The following is an 18,904-nucleotide window of genomic DNA, read 5'->3' on the forward strand; positions in this document are numbered from 1 at the left end:
GTGAACATTTGGGACTTGTGTGTTTATGGAGAAAATTTATGTGTTAGAGTTGTTTGGTTTTGCAATGAAATGACAACAAAAACCTCTCACAGACTTTTTTTCAAATGAAAGATTCATATTTTTGGGTGGCCCAAACCATTGCCCAACCAAAACCCCAAACCATTCTGACCCTAACGTAAAATGTAATTGCCCCCATAACCTAATAATGTATTGTGCCACCCTTTACAACAACTGAAATCAAGCGTTTGCGATAATTGGTGATGAGTCTTTCACATTGTTGCGGAGGAATTTTCGCCCACTCTTTTTTGCAAAATTGCTTCAATTCCGCCATATTGGAGGGTTTTCTAGCATGAACTGCCTGTTTAAGCTCACACCACAGGATCTCAATTGGATTCAAATTCAGACTTTGACCCTTCCCACTCCAAAACATTAATTTTGTTTTTTTTTGAGCCATTCACAGGTGGGCTTGCTGGTGTGTTGTCCTGCTGCATGATCCAAGAGCACTTGAGTTTGAGGGCGCTGACTGATTGTCAGACGTTCTCCTTTAGGATTTTCTGGCAGACAGCAAAATGTACTGCCCCATCAATCACAGCAGGTTGTCTTGGTCCTGAGTTAGCAAAGCAACCACAGACGATCACACTGCCACCGCCATGCTTCACTGTTGGCATAATGTTATTTTTATCAAAGGCCGTGCCATTTTTACCCCAGAAGTAACGGGGGGCACATCCTCTAAAAAGTTCAATTTTTGACTCATCAGTCCACAGAATGTTTTTCCAAAAGTATTGAGGATCATCAAGATATCTTTTGGCTAATATGAGACGAGCCTCTGTGTGCTTTTTGGACAGCAGTGATTTTCGCCTGGGAACTCTCCCATGGATGCCATCTTTGCCCATTTGTCTTTCTTATAGTAGAGTCGTGCACACTGAACTGAACTGAGGTCAGCGCGTTTTGGAGTTCTTTGGGTGTTGTTATAGGCTCTTTTCCAACCTCCTGGATGAGTCGTCGTTGCACTCTTGGAATAATTTTAGCTGGTCGACCACTCCTGGGAATGATTGCCACTGTTTAGTTTTATCCATTTGTGGATAATGGCTCAGACAGTGGTTTGATGAAGCCCTCGATGAAGTCTTGGAAATGGCTTTGTGACCTTTTGTGGGCTGATAGATTTGGAAACTTTTTTTCTCATTTCTTCTTGAATTTCTTTGTATCGTGGCATGATGTGTTTGTTTCTTGACATCTTGTAGCCGACTCCACTTTGACAGAATCAATTTAAGTCAGGGGTGCCAATTGCGTCGATCGGGTTCAACCGGTAGATCGCGGACTGGTCCCAACTCGATCGCGAGGGGTGTAGAGGAGAAAAAACAAACAAACAAACAAACAACACTATTTGCGTGTCCTTGTGCATGTTAGTAATATTTTTTTGTGTGTTAATGTACACTACACCCTAATCATCCTATCAGTCTCATTTTCACAAAAAGTATTTAAAAAAATAAAATAAAATAAAGCAGGTAAATCCTTAACCTACGGTGGCGCGTGACCTGCATCACCGGGAGTTGTTCGCGCTCAGCAGTCTGCAATTGCAGCTTGTGATCAGAGCTGTTGCGCTATATCTTTTATCGTTTTCATTATTCTCATATTCTCATTCGGAGTTTGTTTTGTGTACAATTCACACAGGGCACGGGCAAAGAATAGGAATCTAGAGGGCCGTTAAAACGGTACGTGTGAGCAACAATAGTTAACAGGCTGCAAAAGTGTGTCTCATGCCTCCGTGTCAGGCTGTTTGTTGCTCATCATGGCGTGCGTTGACGGATTGATCGCGGGAGTTTGGGTGATCGAAAAGTCGATCTTCAGTCCAAAAAGTTTGGGCACCCCTGATTTAAGTGATTTCTTGATTCAACAAATGTGGTGCTTGGGTGTTGCCTGTGAAATTGAACTTAGCTTTCCCAAAACTGTCGTGAGTCACAGTTTGTGATTTAAAAAGGGGTGCCCCCCATGAATTGCTTTTTCACATGGGGACAGGTAGTTTTGGGGGGGTTGTACCTTAATAAATTCAATTGGGATTTAGAAACTGCATTTTGTATTTCCTTGGGTAGTCTCTGTGTGATATTAAAATTGGTTTGATGAACTGAAACCTTTGTATGTGATTAATATGTAAAGAACACAGAAATCAGGAAAGGGTCAAATACTTTTTCACAGCACCATACATGGCGGGGAGTGATGCACTTTGCAGTCTGTTTCCTTCCTTGTTATTTACTCAGCATTTGTCCTAATTTTCATTTTCCAGTTTCACTTGACATACATTGTAATACATACTGTATGTACATCATGTATAGTTTTAATCAATGATTAGTTATTGATAAAGGAAAAGTTTATAAATCTGTATGTAATACTTTCAACTATTAATCTTAAAATGCCTCATTAGCCTTCCCCCCGCCTCTCCATTCAGCAGTTGAATAAATTAGTGCCCATGGTCTCAAATGAGGATATACAGTATGTCAGAACTCATAATAATAATTGGAGTAGGAGTAGTAGTAGCTTGACGGGCAGCAGTAGCCTGTTGGGAAGCACTTAGGCCTTGAACAAGAGAGGGTTGTGGGCTCAAACATTTGCTGCTGACAAAAAAAAACAATCCTGTGACATCCTTCCCTGGAGAGTACTTTGAACATTTGAATGTGCCCTTGAGGAAAATGAAGTGATATATCTACAGTTGATTATGCATTGTAGCTTTCTTTTCAAGTAAGTTGGTTATTAGAAAAAAGATCCTGTTGTCTATTGACAGCTTTAACCCTTTCAGGGACAGCGGTTACTACAGTGGACAGCCTATCATGTTATCAGGTTACAGGTTATCATTATTGGTGCATGAAAGGGTTAAAACTTGTGTAGAAAAAAAATGGTATTCATCATTTGACCTACAAATCTAAAAAGGCCATAGCCCCTTCATTACATCGCATGGCAAATGTATGCAAATGAAAAAGATGAATAGGGGAAGAAAATGTGTGCCATTTATTGAATCATATCCTGCTGGTGACACCCCCCTCACCCTTCCCTCCCACCAAGTGGCATGTTAAGACTTGGGTGTGAACACTGGCTTCAAGGCGAGGTTTGTGTGTATGGCAGTGGGTGGAAGTTTTTGGAGGCAAGGGTGGGTTGGTGTCAGATGGGGGCAGGAGGTCGCTCTCTCTCTCTCTCCCAGCTCTCGCTTGAAGCGGTGATGGACGAGCAGATGTATACGTGTACATGTGAGAATGTGTCTGCAATGTTGCATGTTGTGTGTAACGTGCTTGTCGCATGTGTATAGGTAGGGGTTCATCAGCATGCCACAAGGTGACAAAACCCATTAATGTATGCTCACACGCGCGCACACACACACACACACACACACGAAACGATATCCTGGTTGAAGAAATTGAATCAGTAGGATCACAGATTTAGGTCCTGTCGGGTTATGGCATTATTATGTAGAGTCATATTACGCTTTTTTTGGCTGTTATCAAGTGCTAGCCCCCTGCTGCCATGCACCCTAAAAAACGAGATCGGGTGAATTAATCTGTTATGAGGATTTTCTTTTCTTTTTAATTCTTGCCAAAATGAGTTAAACAAGAGGGGGCAATCACTGTTCATTTGACAAGCTCTGCAAGTGTCAATTGGCTTTCGTCTTCTTTAACATGCGGACACCAAAAGATCGTAATCATGCCCTTAAGTAGTACCACGTTGTCCGTGAAGTGAAAGCTGTTTTGATGGAGGATGTATTTTGCTCTGTTTTGAAGAGCTTGCGGTGATACTTGTCAGGGTTTTTATGTAACGAGTCTCCTTTGGGGTAAAGTTGGAGCAGGGGGAAAAAAAAGTGGTGGTGGTGGCTGAAGGGCATATCAATTGATTTTAAAAACATACAGTGGAAATTCAGTCTCATTATTCACTTTTTTTCTTGTGGGGGTAGCCCGGTGTCGAGTGGTTAGTGCGTCAACCTCACAGTGCAGAGGTCGTGGGTTCGATCCCGGCTTCGGCCTTCCTGTGTGGAGTTTGCATGATCTCCCCGTGCCTACGTGGGTTTTCTCCAGGTACTCCGGTTTCCTCCCACATGCCAAAAACAGATATACATACCTGCCATCTCGTTACCTCTGCGTCCCGCGTCCTAGACGCATAATTTTCCAGTGGGACGCACACTTCCAAATAATGTGCATTTTTGGGACGCAAGGAAATCTCTCAGTCAAAACAACAACAAAACGGCAGGCATGAGGATTTCACGGTAACGATTGTTACTGGTAGGGTGTCGTTTTTCGTGGCGCCATTTTGACGGTACCGAAAAATCGTTTAACCATCAAAGTCACCGCACACGAGTTGACTGTACGCGAACAAGTCTCTCCTGTGTGATCAACGCGATTTCACTGTCTGTATGGGTGTTTGTGGTGTTGTGTGTGTGTGTTTCTTCGAAATTACTTTCATTTTGTTTTGTTTTCAGTGTTGGGTGGGACGGAACAGATAACGTTATGTGCGCATGCGGGTTGCTATTTTCGTCCGAAAACTGAGGAGTCGCGCGAATGGAAGTTTGAGATGGCGGTGAAAAAACTCACAAAGGTCTACTAATTACGACATTTATGAACTGGGAATGCCAGTCTGATTTTTCGTATGAATCGTCCGAAGGGCGTATCACTAAACTCACCTGTGACGTATGCACAGAACACGAGAGCGAGATACGACGAGAGGCACGATTACCAGGCAAATTGGTCATTCGATCTATAGGCTAATCGCTATGAAAAATATTATGAAACAGTATTGGTTATTGTATAATTTACTGGTTGTAGCATGGTAACTTTATTAATAAAACATTCGTCACTAGGTGTAGTAATGCTAATGTTAACTGTTGGTAGAACTAATGATGACGTGTGTTAGATTCTTTCGTCAAATTGATAGTAGATTACACATGCATCGTCTTGGGAAGAGGAAGTCAAGCCACATCAATACTTACCAGGAAATTAATCTTTGCAGTGTGAGATTGGAAAAAATACTCAGATTTTGTGGTATGCTGTATTCATGATGCCATATGACTACACCATATTTTGATCCATTTATTTTTTTGAATAAACCTGGAGTACACAGCTGCTGATGTAATGTTCATTGTTCATGGATAGTTTTCAAACATTTACCCTTGAAACATTATACTTTTGAGTTTCAGAATTCTTGATTATGAATATCAGTCAAAATAGAAAAATGGGTTCCCATGATGAATGTTTACAGAACCCAAAATTTGTTATCGTGGTTTCCCATTGGGTAATCTGACGGAACCGAAAAACGGTTACCATGAATTTCCGAAATCCTCAGGCCTGCTACTGAATTCTTTAAATTTTTGCAGCATTTGTTTATAATTAAATAATAATAATAATACATTACATTTGCAAGCGCCTTTCACAACACTCAAGGACACTTTACAACCAAGAGCAATAATAAAACCACAGATAAAATAATAAACAAAGAAAGAAAGATTTAAGGTGGATAAGCAAGTCTGAATAGGTGGGTTTTGAGCTGGGTTTTGAATATGGAAAGAGAGTCAATATTACGAATGTTGGGAGGAAGTGAGTTCCAGAGTTTGGGGGCAGAGCGACTGAAGGCTCTGCACCCCATTGTACTGAGACGGGCAGAGGGTAGAAAAAGGTGGAGGGAGGAGGAGGACCTGAGTGAGCGAGAGGGAATGGAAATTTGAAGATCTGACAGGTAGGGGGGTGCAAGGTTATGGATGGCTTTGAATGTATAGGGAAGTAATTTGAAATTGATTCTAAATTTCACAGGAAGCCAGTGGAGCTGTCGGAGGATGGGGGTGATATGATGGAAGGAGGGGGTTCTTGTGATGATCCGGGCTGCTGAATTCTGAACAAGTTGAAGTTTATGGAGGAATTTTTGATGGACACCGAAGAGAAGTGAGTTATAGTAGTCGATACGGGAAGTGACGAGACTGTGAACAACGATAGCAGTGGTGTGAGGAGTGAGTGAGGGACGGAGGCGGTTTATATTGCGAAGGTGGAAATGAGGGGACCGGGTAATGTTATTGATGTGGGAGTGAAAGGATAGTGAACTGTCAAGGATGACACCCAGACTCTTCACCTGGGGGGAAGGAGATATAGTGGCATTATCAATTTTGAGGGAAAAACTGTCGGCTTTGTTTAGAGTAGATTTGGTACCGACGAATAGGTGTTCTGTTTTATTGCTGTTTAGCTTGAGGAAATTATGGGTGAACCAAGATTTGATTTCTCAGAGGCAGTGAGAGAGGGATGAGGGTGGGAGAGAAGCGTCGGGTTTGCTGGAGAGGTAGAGCTGGGTGTCATCCGCAAAGCAGTGAAATTGTAGGCCAAATTTGCGAAAAATGTTTCCGAGCAGAAGGAGGTAGATAATGAAAAGGAGCGGACCTAGGACAGAACCCTGGGGAACACCAGAAGAGACGGGGAGGGATTGTGAAATAAAAGAATTAAGTTGAATGAACTGAGAGCGGCCGGTGAGGTATGAGTGGAACCAACGTAGAGGGGTGTTGGTGATGCCTAGGGTAGAAAGTGGTGAGGAGGATGGGGTGAGAGATTGTGTCTAAGGCTGCACTCAGGTCAAGGAGGATGAGGATGGAGATTAGGCCAGAGTCTGCTGCCATGAGAAGATCGTTTGTGAATTTTATGAGGGCTGTTTCAGTACTGTGACGGGGACGGAAGCCGGACTGGAATTGTTCATTAAGACTATTGTCGGTGAGGTGGGAGTGGAGCTGAGAGGCGACAGTTTTCTCAAGAATTATAGAAATGAAGGGAAGATGGGAAATGGGGCGTAGGTTATTGAAATCATTGGGATCTGAACCGGTTTTTTTCAGGATTGGAGTGATAGCTGCAGTTTTGAAGAGCATAGGAACAATTCCAGTCGACAGAGAGGAATGGATAATGGCTGAGATGAAGAGAAGCAGAGAGGGTAGGCAGGATTTGACCAGAACTGTGGGGAGGGGATCAAGCTGACAGGAGGAAGTCTTGGATTTAATGATGAGGTCTGAAATTAATGAGAGATGGGGGAGTTCAAAAGAAGAGAACAGTTTGCAAGGGGTGAAAAGGTCAGAGGAGGGGAAAGGTACAGAGGAGCCCAGATGCCGGTGGATTTTGTTGATTTTTTCGTTGAAAAAGAGGAGAAGTGCGTTGCAGGTGTCAAGAGAATAAAAGTGAGGCGGTAGGGAGTCAGGGGGTTGAGTGATTCTGTTCCAAAGGGAAAAGAGAGTCTTTGTATTTCCAGCATTGGAGCAGATGAGTCCAGAGTAGTAATGTGATTTTGCTCGAGAGATGGAATCCCTGTAGAGGGATAGTTGAGCTGCATAGATGTCCTTGTGAGCAGTGAGACCGGATTTCCTATAAAGTCTTTCAAGCTGCCGGGTTTGGCATTTCAAGGAACGGAGATGAGGGGTCAACCAAGGGGCAGACCGAGTAAAAAGGACAGAGCGGGACTTGACAGGGGCGAGCGTATTGAGGATGCTGATGAGACCAGAGTTAGAACGGAAAACCAAGTCATCAGGAGTGGAATCAATGTCCGGAGTCTGGGTGGACAGCCATGCAGTGAGAGAGTCAATGTTAATGTCTTTAATATTACGGTAAACGATGGTCCGGGGTGATTTGGCAATTGAGAGCTGGAGCGTTATGTTGATTGAGATAAGGAAGTGGTCCGTTATTGGAAGTTCGTCAGCAGTACAGTTGGAGGGGGAAAGACCAGAGCAGCAGATCAGATCCAGGGTGTGACCTTTGATGTGTGTGGGAAAATCTACGAATTGATCAAAACCAAAACTATTAAGTGAAGAAGTGAAGTCAATGGTGAGAGGAAGAGCAGTGTTGTCCATATGTATATTAAAATCTCCCAGAATTATTATATTTGGTGACAGAGAGGAGAGATGGGTGAGGACAGCAGACAGTTCATTTAGAAGTCACGGTGGGGTTTGGGGGAGCGGTACACTGTGGCAATAATCGTGGGAATGGATCCAGATATTTGACAGGCAAGGCATTCAAAGGAGGAAAGTGGAGGGAGAGAAACCGGAAGTACTTTGAATGAGATTACCCTTCCCAGTAAGTGAACGGATGTTAAGTAGCCCGAAGTTGACGGCGGCAGTCTCGCTGCTGCGGGGACCGTTAGCCGACCTAGCCAAGCCGGCTAACGCACGATGGTCGATGGACCGGCCGGCGTTTCTGGATGGCCGACAGGAGGATGACCAGAAGGAGGTGATGCTGTTGGATCGGTTGAGGCAGAAGCCCCGACGAGACCCACGGTGAATGTATTTCCGGGAAGGAAAGCGAACGATGTCCGGGAGCAGATGTAGAGCAGGAGGAGGGCCCAGCCATTGGAAGCGGAGCCTAAGGAGCTCAGCCACCGAGTACTGGAGCAGACACTCGACAGGTCGATGGAGGAGCGACAGGATGATCCACAACAGTAGAACCCAGACACAGGCCCTGCCGACCCCCATCACGGGGCACAACAGAGCAGGGATGGCACGGGGCCTGGTCCGAGAGCCGAGCAGGTAGGACACTGAGACGCCAGGACGAAAACAGACGAAGATGGTTGAGAGTGTGAAGCAGGCGTGGATGGGGGCTGGAGTGGAATGACTGTGAGATGATGATAGTGATTCCGTGCAAAAACAGTAAAACAATCGAGCATAAAAACACCGTAAAACACAAATGTTTGTGGGAGAGCAGCGGCAGCCAAAACGCGCCAGCGTTCACTCAACCCGGAAGTCAGAGAAGAAGCTCCTGGTCCTCTGGATGTCATATAATTGTAGGTATATGTTGTTGTTTGTGTTATTATCATATGCTATCGAATAAGTAGAATTCGAAATTTGGGACTTTCTAAATGCATAATAGGACTCATACTTTTCTGATCAGCGAGTCCCTGGGAATCGCTGGGGGTAAACTGTATAATTATCACTGCATACAGTGATAATTTTACAGTTTGAGCCCTGCGAGTCCCGTAGTTGTATTTGTTTTGACTGAAAATTTTCCTTGCGTCCCAAAAACGCACATTATTTGGAACTGTGTGTCCCGTGGGAAAATTATGCGACTAGGACGCAGAGGTAACGAGATGGCTGTACATATATACATATCTATAGATAGATAGATAGATAGATCGTGGTGCACACATCGAGGTGTACCACTAACTTTTGAATGAACCTTCCAAATATCGGAATTTGTGCTCACTGCTTTGCAGTATATATACAGTGTATATGTATATATATATATATATATATATATATATATATATATATATATATATATATATATATATATATATATATATATATATATATATATATATATATATATATATCCATCCAGCCATCCATTTTCCGAACCGCTTGATCCTCACTAGGGTCGCGGGGGGTGCTGGAACCTATCCCAGCCGTCTTCGGGCAGTAGGCGGGGGACACCCTGAATCAGTTGCCAGCCAATCGCAGGGCACACAGAGACGAACAACCATCCACGCCCACACTCACACCTAGGGACAATTTAGAGCGTCCAATCAACCTGCCATGCATGTTTTTGGAATGTGGGAGGAAACCGGAGCACCCGGAGAAAACCCACGCAGGCCCGGGGAGAACAAGCAAAATCCACACAGGGAGGCCGGAGCTGGAATCAAACCCGGTACCTCTGCACTGTGAAGCCGACGTGCTAACCACTGGACTACCGGGCCGCCCTATATACATATATATATATATATATATATATATATATGTATATATAAAATTCCTCGTCTCACCCCCCCTCGGGTGGTGTCCGTCCCTCATTCAGCTCGGGTCCTCTACCAGAGGCCAGGAAGCTTGAGGGTTCTGCGCAGTATCCTTGCTGTTCCCAGCACTGCACATTTCTGGACTGAGATGTCCGATGTTGTTCCCGGGATTTGTTGCAACCACTCATCTAGTTTGGGGGTCACTGCCCCGAGTGCTCCGACCACCACAGGCACGACTGTCACCTTTACCTTCCAGCCTCTCTCCAGCTCCTCTCTGAGCCCTTGGTATTTCTCGAGTTTCTCGTGTTCCTTCTTTCTGATGTTTCCATCACTTGGGACCGCTACATCCACTACAACGGCTTTCCTCTGCCCTTTATCTATGATCACGATATCTGGTTGGTTCGCCATTACCATCTTGTCAGTCTGGATCTGGAAATCCCACAGGATCTTTGCTCTGTCATTCTCCACCACCTTCGGAGGTGTTTCCCATTTTGACCTTGGGGTTTCCAGTCCATACTCCGCACAGATGTTTCGGTAGACTATGCCAGCCACCTGGTTATGGCGTTCCATGTAGGCTTTCCCTGCCAGCATCTTACACCCTGCAATTATGTGTTGGATCGTCTCAGGTGCCTCTTTGCACAACCTACACCTTGGGTCTTGTCTGGTGTGGTATATCTGGGCCTCAATGGCTCTGGTGCTCAAGGCCTGCTCCTGAGCAGCCAGGATGAGTGCCTCTGTGCTGTCCTCCAGGCCAGCCCTCTCTAGACACTGATAGGACTTCTTGAGATCGGCCACTTCAGTTATGGTCCGGTGGTACATCCCGTGTAGGGGCTTGTCCTCCCATAATGGTCCCTCTTCCAGCGCCTCATCTTCTGCTCCCCATTGTCTGAGACATTCTCTGAGTACGTCAACCATTGGAGCCTTCTCCTTGATGTATTCATGGAGCTTGGATGTTTCATCCTGGACAGTGGCTCTCACACTCACTAGTCCCCGGCCTCCTTCCTTTCGGCTTGCGTACAGTCTCAGGGTGCTGGATTTGGGATGGAACCCTCCGTGCATGGTTAGGAGCTTTCGGGTCTTAACGTCCGTGGTCTGAATCTCTTCCTTTGGCCACCTTATTATTCCTGCAGGGTATCTGATCACTGGCAGGGCATAGCTGTTTATTGCCCGGGTCTTATTCTTGCCATTGAGCTGGCTTCTTAGGACTTGCCTCACTCACTGGAGGTATTTGGCCGTAGCCGCTTTCCTTGTTGCCAGTTCGAGGTTGCCATTGGCTTGTGGTATACCGACCGACTTGTAGCTGTCCTCAATGTCTGCTATTGTTCCTTCAGGGAGTGAGACCCCTTCAGTGCGGACTACCTTTCCTCTCTTAGTCACCATCCGACTACATTTCTCAAGCCCGAATGACATCCCGATGTCGCTGCTGTAGATCCTGGTTGTGTGGATCAGGGAGTCTATGTCCCTTTCGCTCTTAGCATACAGCTTTATGTCATCCATGTAGAGGAGGTGACTGATTATAGCTCCATTTCTGAGGCGGTATCCATAGCCTGTCTTGGTGATTACTTGGCTTAGGGGGTTCAGTCCTATGCAGAACAGCAGTGGGGAGAGTGCATCACCTTGGTATATGCCACATTGGACGGACACTTGGGTAAGTGGCTTGCCATTGGCTTCAAGTGTGGTTTTCCACATCCTCATCGAGTTCGCAACGAAGGCTCTTAGGGTCCTGTTCACCTTATACAACTCCAAGCATTCAGTGATCCATGTATGTGGCATCGAGTCATAGGCTTTCTTGTAATCAATCCAGGCTGTGCACAGGTTGGTACGTCGGGACCTGCAGTCTTGTGCGACTGTTCTGTCAACCAGGAGCTGATGTTTGGCTCCTCTGGTATGTCTACCAATGCCCTTCTGTGCTTCGCTCATGTATTGATCCATGTGTCCACTTATCTTAGCCGCAATGATGCCTGACATGAGCTTTCATGTTGTGGAGAGACAGGTTATTGGCCGATAGTTGGATGGGACTGTACCCTTTGAGGGATCCTTAATGATCAGGATCGTTCGCCCTTCGGTTAGCCATCCTGGGTGAGTCCCATCCCTCAGCAGCTGGTTCATTTGTGCTGGTAGGCGCTCATGGAGTGCTGTGAGTTTCTTTAGCCAGTAGGTGTGGACCATGTCCGGACCTGGTGCTGTCCAGTTCTTCATATCTGAGACTCTTTCCTTTATGTCTGCCACTGTTATGGTAACTGGGTTCTGTTCAGGGAGGTTGCTGTGCTCCTCTCTCAGGGTCACCAGCCATTGTTCACTGCTGTTATGTGCAACCTCCTACTCCCATATGCCTTTCCAGTACCTTTCAGTTTCCAGTCTTGGTGGGTCAGCTCTGTTGTTAGGACCCTGCCACTGAGCGTACACTTTCGCAGGTTGTGTTGCGAACAGCCTGTTTATTCGTCTGGCCTCATTCTCTTTCGTGTACCGCTTTAGGCGGCTGGACAAGGCTTGGAGCCTTTGTTTGGCAGTTTCGAGTGCTTCAGGTATGGTCATCTGGATGTACCTCTCGGGTATCGGCCTTTTCATCACACCTCTCTGGGCCTCCGTCAATTGACTCACATCTTTCCGAGCCGCCTTGATCTTAGCCTCCAACCGTCTTTTCCATGGTGGGTAACGTATCTCATGGCTTCCATGGTTGCTCTTATAGCCAAGCATCTCAAGGATCACTGATGCTGAAGCGTATATCAGCTCATTGGTTTCCGTGATCGTTACGGTAGGGATCGCCCTCAGTGCTGCATTCACACTTTCAATGAGACTTTCAGGTGGTACTTCACACATAGCCGTTGTAATCGGTTTCTAGGTTGCCCAGCTTTCATTCTCGCCATGATCTTAGCTTTCAGGTCAGTTGCTGCCTCGCTCAGCATTTCATTCATTGGAGCTGGCCTCCCAATCTCATCATCTGCATTCATTGGGGCTTGCCTCCCAATCTCTGGTATGACCTCCTCCTCTGATCTGGCAGCCTGGGGCGCTTCACCATAGAACCTGCGTTGTACCTCATCAATCTCAAGTTGTGACAGCAGTTGCCGTTTGTGGATGTTGGAACACTGAGCTACTAGTTGTTTCGTGGTCAACCGTGTCAATGTCAACCACATTCTCTGCATGTAACCCCTCTGACTCGGGTTGCTTGAGTAGTAGCATTCCAACAGAGCCATGTTATCGCATCTCGCCCATCTCCGCTTTGTTCCAGTAGCCCATTTTTCATCAAGGTGCTCTGGTTCCCCAGCACCTGACGCAGACCTTGTTTGGCCGGGCGACGTCTGAGCCGGCATGTCATTCATTTTACTGTCTCTCATCATTGTATGAGGTAGGCATTAGCGTGAAGGATCTTGCCCAATGACCCACACTGGATGGTGTTATGTGCTCATTTTTTGCCCCAGGCGGGATACTTTTTTTTTCAACTTTCAAGTGGACTTGGTTTGGACATGTATGTATCCTATGTAGAAATCAAAAAGTTATCTTTCTATGCCACCAAAATTGTCTTCACAGTGGCACTGTTTGGGGACCGCTGACATTAACTCATTGAATACCACCCCTTTTCACTGGAGCAACCCCCTCAATCCCTCACATTTTACTGAATTTTGACTGATTTGCAAGGCCCAAAGAAGTTTCTGTTCTATGGCTATACATACATGCAACCTGTCAAAAGAAAGGTGAGACTCTCTTCTTTGTTTGTTTCTAGCTTTCTCCGTTCGTTGGCAATCAGCATTAGAAAACTGCTAAGTTTTATGGAAAAGGCCGATTTTCTGCAGAAATCCAGAGAAAATGAGCTTTTTGTAAAAGCATGCATTTCAAGCATCATTTCAAGTTTTACACTATTTTTTGCTTTTGTGGCAGCTCAAATACCTCAATAATGTGTTCCTCCTACAAAAGAACATTACAAATGTTTTTGTCGCAAAATAATTTATTTGCACACAGCAAAACTATTGAACTATGAACAAAAGTGCAGCTGTGGAGAAGATGTTTTTTGGCTTCCATCCAGTTTGTCACCACATCGATTCATCCCACCACGTCCAGATGCACGACCTATAAATTATAGAAACATAAAAAGTTGCAAATATATCTTGCTGCTGAGTGAGGTACAATAATTTTATTTACCTTTCTTTCCACCACCAAAGCGAGGAGTCGTCATCTTTTGGCTTCTGGTTGGACAATCTGTAATTTATAGAAGTATGTACAATTACCACACTTTTATTTTTCTATTTTTTTGTTGTTGCTTTCCACTTACATTTCAACATCTCTCACACACACACATACATGCTCGCACACTGCTATTTACACCATTCATTCCACGTTGCTCAGCATCCAATTTGAAATGAAATGGAATATGAATTTAACACTAGTGGTTTTAGCAGAGCTGAGCGGACCAAATGTGTCCTGTTTTTTTGTTTGTTTGTTTTTTGAAAACCTATGGCGACATGCAAGTCAGCGCATATTTTCATCCACATCTACGAGACGCATCAACCGTACATAAATGATGAGTGTTACTGGCAACTTCATAGTATAGCGGGGAATGTAGTGGTACATAAAAGTGACTGAGGAGGCATAAGAAGTGATGAAGTTTTGAATGGGAACTTGCTAGTCAGCAGTTACCTCCTCGTTCCAGCGGCTCTGGCGAGGACTCTCAGCTGCTTTCCGTTATGTCCGAAGGCACACATTCGTCCGACATATCGGGATCCAAATCGCTCTCCAATTCATCGTTTTCGGCGTCGTCTACGAGACGATTCCAACGAATCGCTGACGTATGCCCGGCGTCGGCCATGCGAAGCAATGCAGCCTCTTTGCCGTCATCGCTGGAAGTCGCTGGGGAGGCGATTTGTGGGCGATGTGGGGCATCGGGAGGCACAAAATGCTCTGCCAAGCGATGATCGCTGACGTGGAGCAAGTTCATCTTCATCAGATGAACTCGAAATTCGGTGTGAGCTATGCGGGCTGCGTGTAGCACGGCATGTTTGTGCAGGCCGACGTTCGTTTGACGGGTGCCGCTTTCGATTAGTGACCGAAGCGTCATTTTCTCTTCCACACAAACACCATCTCCTTTGTTGTTTTGTTTCGAGGACGCTTTTATACCAAAAAAAAAATCATTTTTAGTTAGTTATTTCCTTTTCTCCATCGTTGCTAGTTGCTAATGTTCCAATCCACTATCCACATACGCCCCTCCTTCACTGTACGCCCTTTCTACTACTTCTGCGGCGTGATCCTGGTTGATTTTTGCACCACTGCCACCCGATGGCCATTTTTTTGCTATTTAACATTGCCGTCAAGCCTAATCCTGTGGTGAGAAGTTGCATCAGACTCTCTTGCACCTTCCCCCATGAAAACACGTGATTGACGTATTAATACGTCATGGGGAGGGAACGGCTATGCGCAAATTGACGTATTTATACGTCTAAGGGTGCAAATAAATTCGATGTTGTTCTTGTGTATTTTTGGAATGTTGCTGCAGCGTCAATATTTTAATACTCATCATCGTAGATTTTTTTTCTTTGAAGCATTATTATTAATTTGTACAAATGCAATCCCTTGATTTTTAGTGAGTTAGTAAAAAGTCATAGCCATCCTTTAATTGTCCAGTATAAAGACGGTAAATGTGAACAAAATCTCTAAAACTTCAAGTATATTGTGAATATAGTATATTACAAATATATGGGGCCGATACCGCTTCTGACAAGACAACAACCCCAAAAGGCGTAATTCTTGGATCCATCATAACTCTAACACGGAACAATAGCCAAAAGGATGATCAATGCCTACTTTCTCCCCTCTACCCTCGTGTGCCAGAGGAGACAAATTCTGGACTGGTCGTCAGTCAGTCGCAGAGCACATATGTAGAGAATAGACTGACAGACAACAGTTCACGCTCACATTTACAGTACACGGTCTTTGAATGGAACTGAACAGATACCGCCTGCACCTTAGGTATTAGGATCGGCCCTTAGTCAGGCATACAAGCTCAGTTCAACTGTAAATTCTCTTGTCAACACAAACATGCACGGAGTGTGAAATTTGCTGATTATACTTGCAATGCCGGTCTGTACATTAACTTGACATTTATAGCGATTAATATGTATGACTCTGGTTTTACTTCAAAACATTGATTTTTTTTTTTTTCAAGCGGAATGTACTGTGCACCCAGTAAAATTCCTTAGTCTGGAGCCTGCTAAGCTACTTCTTATTTCTCTACTTTGCTTTTAAATGTTGCAGTTTTAATTACAGCATGTAAGGCATATTGTTGTGTATGAAATACACTGTAAATCGGTGATTCTACTTTTCTTTTTTTTTTTCTTTTTTACAACCCTTAGTTGCCAGTAATTGTATCAACAATGTGAGAAACGTTTTGATTCTTTTTAAAAGGGGAAGTGAATTCCAAAATGCAGTCTAAACACATTCTGATGAATTCTCTCTTAATTCTCATGACCTGTTTCAATTTGTTTAGTTGGGGTGCTAAAATGCTAATTTTGACTTACAAACGATGTTGCAGAATTGCACGTTTCAAGCCTTGGTGATCGAGAACAACGGTCCCCATTCTTTTATTTCCACTGAGGAGTGGTTTCACATGAAGCAACATTTGTAAACAGGTGTAAAGCAAATATAAATCAATCTTATGCGGAATGTAATTTCCATTCTTAGTTGGAGCCCACTCCTTGTCTCTCTCCATTGAAAATCGCCTGTAAGTGATAAAATTGTGTTTTTAATTGGACTGCAGTTACAGTTCCTTAAATACAGTCGTATCACATGACCAAACCGAGTCGGTTCACATGTATAAAGAGAGTCTTTAGCGGATGCACCTTATTTTCAAGATTAATTTCAAACTCGGATGAGCAATAAATTTGCTCCCTGTGAGTGGCCTGGTATCAAATGTGCCACCGACTGCGAACAATCATCTGCCCGGTCGTTGTATAAGGTGCACTTCATTTTTCTCACAAGCTGACAGTACGCCTTATAATCCAATGTGCCTCATATATGGATCAATATTCTGATGTATTGGATGTAGTATTTTAAATGTTCTGTCAAGCGCTTTGTGACAGCCGCAGCGGTTGTTGAAGCTCTAAACAGTATAAATAAAGCTGTGTTGTATTGTATTGTATTTCCTTTAGCTTAGCTCCATCTAGTGGATGCATAATGTTCTATTCTATGTGCCTTGTAATGTGGTGCATATAGTATATGAAAACAGTTTTAAAATAGACCATTCATTGAAGGTGCACCTTATACTCCGAAGCGCCTTATAGTGCAGAAAATACGGTAAATTAAAAAAAGAGACTTTGTGTTGTATATTTTATAGCCAACACATTATAGTACGAGCAAAAGCCCTTTAAAATGAATCAAAGTCATGCCCTGATGCTGTCGAGACATTGATGACAATTCCTGGATCAACATTCACTGTTTTAAATGTCTTCAAATGAGTAGAACACTCACATTGGCCCAAAAAGGATCTAAAACTTGATGAAAATAACAGGCATTATGTGTAGACAAGATGTCCTTGACAGACCCCCCCAAATGCCATGGCGGCAAGAAAACTTGCGACATAACTGTCAAGCCTCTTTTGACATAAAATGAGTAGGAGCAAAGCAGAAGAGGACACAAAATGGCTGCTGTGAAAAATGGCAGTTGATGGGTGCTGCGTGGCACCATGTCTAAAAAGTCTAAAGAACGACAAGAAGTGAAGGAGTGGATGATGGAAAGAGGGAGAGCAGCCAGTCACTCCATGCCTGGCCTCCCAGTGGGGGGTTATGCTTGGGGCGAGATCACAGGCCTGCTGCCACGCTGAAGCCTTCACAGGCACACAGCGACAGATAGGCTGCTGCTGGCACCAGGTCGCCGCTCTGATTCACCCCAGTACTGCATGGCCGCAGCCATCTTCTCCTCACCCGTGTCCCACTCGCTGACCTGATCTCTTCATCTTCAGCTGTCATGGCTGTGATTGTGGTGTGCTTTTGAGCTTGTTTTGTTGTTGGTCGGGCACAAGTGCTCAAGAATTTGGTTCCACTCTACTGATGGTGGCTGTTGTTTTTCAAACTAAGTCGCCGTGCTCTGTTTTAAAGGGCATTCCAATAAATTTCAATGTCATGGCATCTAAATTTCAGCAGTTCAATTCAAAAATGTGTAACTGATATGGTTTCACTATACAGAGTTAAATATTTCATGATTTTAAAAAAATAATAATAATTGTGATGCTAACAGTTTGTGAAAGCCCGAATTCACCATCTTGTCATCATCCAAATTTAAATATTGCATAAGAAATTATCAAAGTGACATTTTTATTTTAGAAACTTAGTCGTAATTTATCAACAGAAAAGTGTTTTCCCATTTGTTTAATAATCTAATTTAGTGAGATGTGCGTTTATGTGTTGCTCATTCTGTAGTCTTACTCATCTTTTCCTGGGGTGGAGTTCAGCAGTTAATCCAAAGATGAGTGACTGATGATCATCACCACCTAAACATGGCACTGAAACACTTACGAGCCTCCGTTGTTGTGTGTGTTTCCCCCCCCCCCCCCCCCCCCACTGTCAGTATTCTGATATTCCTCTTATCTTCATTTGGCCATCCTTTCAGAAATGGTGTCACAAAACTCCAACATTTGGGGCATTTGAACTTGAACAATCAATCTTATTTACAGAATCCAGGCCTTTCGAAAGTGCATCTTGATGGTGATGAATTTGATCCTGAAAATTAACATCAAAGGCAAAAAATTATCAGCTGCAGTGGTATTGATGCGAGATGGGCTAACAAGAGATGTTAAATAGGAATCATTTCAACTTTTCCAACTCAGAAAGTACCACTTAGCATCTGGCACCTCCTTATCCAACCCAATTTCTTCCAAGTCGATTCACCGTGCATCCACTTTTCTGTGACCCTGCCAGTTGAAGTCAGTCACCTTCCATTAGTATCAGCCTGTGCTCATTATTCTCCATCAATTACACATGACAACAGCCGGGCCCCACAGAGGGACATATGAAAGCTTTGGGCTCCTGCGCGCAGTGTGCCTTGTAGGTACTGATGTAGGGGAGACTGGTCTAAATTGAGTCATGACAGCATCTCAAGGTTGAAACATGCACCTGTATGAAGGATACTAGCAATGTCAATAAAATGTTTGTCGTGTTAGTAAGTGATCTTTTGGTACCAGTCATTATCTGCATCACAGTCAACCCCC

At 44.2% G+C, this 18,904-nt stretch overlaps 1 protein-coding gene across 5 annotated transcripts in view; it reads left to right on the forward strand.

The window, feature by feature from the left end:
* Positions 1–18,904, forward strand: part of cadpsa (Ca2+-dependent activator protein for secretion a) — a 185,742-nt gene that overhangs the window by 156,701 nt on the left and 10,137 nt on the right. The window lies entirely within an intron of this gene.

This window comes from Hippocampus guttulatus, chromosome 8 (assembly GCF_054856545.1).
Source record: "Hippocampus guttulatus isolate MCC_2025c chromosome 8, RoL_Hgut_1.0, whole genome shotgun sequence".
Taxonomy (NCBI): Eukaryota; Metazoa; Chordata; class Actinopteri; order Syngnathiformes; family Syngnathidae; genus Hippocampus; species Hippocampus guttulatus.